Below are 3,624 nucleotides of genomic sequence, written 5' to 3'. Positions count from 1 at the left end.
TCACCTGTCCCTCCTTGTCACTTCGTCTCTTTGTCACCTGTCCCTCCTTGTCACCTGTCCCTCCTTGTCACCTGTCCCTCCTTGTCACCTGTCCCTCCTTGTCACCTGTCCCTCCTTGTCACTTGTCCCTCCTTGTCACCTGTCCCTCCTTGTCACCTGTCCCTCCTTGTCACTTGTCCCTCCTTTTCACTTCGTCTCTTTGAGATGCTAACGCTGCTTCTTTCGAGCCAGTTTCAGCGGGCTGGACATCTGAGACCTTCCGCCCCTTGTGGGTGATGAATAATTGAGACCTTCCACCCCTTGTGGGTGAAGACCTATTTTTGATTTGAGAAACTTTTGATAATTGAGACCTTCCACCTCTTTAGTGATGTTCAAAATGACTTTCGGTGCGAGATAGCTAAATAGCTGAAGCGCTAGTAAACCTGTGGCCACTAAACTAACTAACTAAACTCATGAAGCACGTCTGTAATTGAAGAAAATATCTAAGCGTTACCGTACTCGTTATTATTACTTAACGGTTGTACATGTTACAGGTATTGCTGTTCCTTCGATTCCTCTAAGCCCAAGGTAGATAAATCCTCTTGATGATAGAAGCGCGAATATTAGGATATGTCATCAAGGATTTTGTAAATACAATAAAATATTAAGAATAATACAAAGGATCTTGAGTTTAACGCGCCTGTACTATTGTATTACTCTAAACATAGATTCAAAATCGCGTAAATGTTTTCTACGGAGATATTCATGTTCCCGCGTGCATTGATTCCTTGGATTTGGACACTTATTGTTCTTGTACATTGTTTACAATTTCAATTATTCCACGGAGAATATCGGTTTGTTCTATCCGTGTGTATTTTGTATTTATTGTATGCCTCCTACCAATATCCATACAAATGTAAAATGTATGGTACTCTTCCCTGTATCTTCTTATGTATAACATACAGCTGAAATGATGCTTCATGTTCAAGTGTTTGGGGTTAATTTAAATACAGCTTTAAAAAATTCAGTATTATTCAATTTTCCTTCAAGTACTTTTACTTTGTGTTTGAAAAGCTATCCAATATCTTGAGTATAATAACTACTGGAATAGAGAGCGTTATGTTATAAAATTGTGTTTATTGTTAAGCCGTATAATCTCGCCTTTGTAAGGAAGCAATGGAATGCATTTCAAGTTGTAATTAAACGGACGGAGAGTTTTTAGTTTAATTTAAGAAGAATTGTTTACTAAAAACGCGGTTAATGCTCATTATTTATGAAAATTATTTTGATGCGTTCTCGTGCACGTACCGAGACCCAAATTAATGATGGTTTTCACATATACGATTCTACACTCAAAAAATTTAGTGAGACTTCGTCCTAACAGCGATGCACTTTTTGCCCTAATATGGGTCATTCTGACCCAGTTGGGCCCGACAAAAGGGCGTATTAGTGCTACTTGCAAAGTGTTTATTACCCATTCATTTCTCTGCGTGTATTTTCGGTATTAGCGTAAATATAATGAGCCGCGTGCACTGACGTTATCTAGTCCTCTGAACTAACTCTTATCACTAACTACTTATCATACAAATGCTAATTACTTGCATACGAATATTAGCCTTAATTGCGCCCTATCGGTATTTATTACGACGTCTTAATCGCAATGTATTTGCTTTCTTAGAAAGATCTCACAATTAGATATTCTATCAAACAAATTTTCTGCGACAAATGTAAAAAAAATTGTAATCGTGTAGCGTCGTGGCTTGCTCTCCTATGCTTATTTTTTTTTTTTTTTTTGGGATAAANTTGTCTTGTGCGCGTGTAGACACGTCAGTGACGTGTTTGTTGTCTTGTGCGCGTGTAGACACGTCAGTGACGTGTTTGTTGTCTTGTGCGCGTGTAGACACGTCAGTGACGTGTTTGTTGTCTTATGCGCGTGTAGACACGTCAGTGACGTGTTTGTTTTGTGTGCGTGTAGACACGTCAGTAACGTGTTGGTGTTTCAATCTTCATTCTTAACCTTTCAGCGTTAAATCATAACGTTAAGTCTGAAAAATATGTCAATATATATTGTGTGTCCCGAAAACCATCGCTTCTGACCTGTGAGGGATTTAACACTTTTCATTGTAAACGAAAATCCCTCTCATCATTTTAATGGAATTTATCACTTGTTATTAAAAACGGAACTGATCCTCATCATTGTGTTGTAATTTTTCGCTTATCATTGCGAACGAAATTCTCCCTAATTATTTTAAAGGAAATTCTACCTGGTTATTCTTCTCAGTAGCATGGCTTAATAGCATAAATAGTATACTCTTTAACTATAGCATAAATAAAGGCTTCAGTTAATTATTCTCATTTCCCTACGAAAAGTCTTGTTCGATTTGTGAGTTCTCATCCTCAGATATAAAATTTAGCCCTTTAACATTACGTTATTGTAGGCGGTATTTACTTCTTACCTCGCTACACTTGGTGCAGTATTTACTGCTTACCTCGCTACACTTGAGGCGGTATTTACTTCTTACCTCGCTACACTTGAGGCGGTATTTACTGCTTACCTCGCTACACTTGGTGCGGTATTTACTTCTTACCTCGCTACACTTGGGGCGGTATTTACTTCTNCCGTACGTCTGCAGCATTAAGGGCGGCCGTACGTCTGCAGCATTAAGGGCGGCCGTACGTCTGCCGCATTAAGGGCGGCCGTACGTCTGCCGCATTAAGGGCGGCCGTACGTCTGCCGCATTAAGGGCGGCCGTACGTCTGCGGCATTAAGGGCGGCCGTACGTCTGCAGCATTAAGGGCGGCCGTACGTCTGCCATATTAAGGGCCGCTAAAATACGTCTCAATGAGTATCGGGAGGGAGGGGACTATCAACTTTAGAATAGAATAGAAGTGTCGGCGTTGAAGATATATGCCCATGGCCTTTTACCGATTCTTGAACTTTTCGTGACTTGATTCACAAGGGATCCGGCCTTTGGAACCCGATCTTTCCATAGCTGACGATTGATTGAGATAGCTGCTGGACTTATTGCCTGGTCCGTAATTTGCTAGGCATTTTAAGACTGAACATATGCTCCAGCATAGCTTCGTCTGGACTTATTGCCTGGTCCGTAATTTGCTAGGCATTTTAAGACTGAACATATGCTCCTGCTTAGCTTCGTCTAGTCTGTTTTTGAAGATGTTCATACTCGGAGCGTCAACGATGCTATCAGGGAGGCTGTTAACTTTACACCTCCTACCTCCTCTTGCGCCGATGTTGACGTGTTATGAAAATTGTTTAATTACGATTTTAGCAAATATTGTGCTCGAAGTGCTTCTGCCCCTAACGCGTTCATATATTTACAGAAAATAACCATCAGTTTCTATGCGATGATTGTTATAACTGAAGCACCTTACTAAATTACCATGGGTTAATTGAACCACTAAAATGACAAAAGTAATGAAGCCAGTAAAATTATCATGGGTTAAATGAGCAACTAAAAGTACCATAGTAATTGAGCCACTAAAATTACCAGGGGTTAATTGCATGAGGGACAATTATTATTGTTTACCATGCGTACCAATCAATAATATTTTTCACGTTTTAATGAATACTACCTCGATATTCCCTGAAGATGATGCTCTGTTAAATATAATGTTTAAATATTT

The sequence above is a fragment of the Hyalella azteca genome, unplaced genomic scaffold (genome assembly GCF_000764305.2).
Source record: "Hyalella azteca isolate HAZT.00-mixed unplaced genomic scaffold, Hazt_2.0.2 contig9432, whole genome shotgun sequence".
In the NCBI taxonomy this organism is placed as follows: domain Eukaryota; kingdom Metazoa; phylum Arthropoda; class Malacostraca; order Amphipoda; family Hyalellidae; genus Hyalella; species Hyalella azteca.
This window is presented reverse-complemented; position numbering follows the sequence as displayed.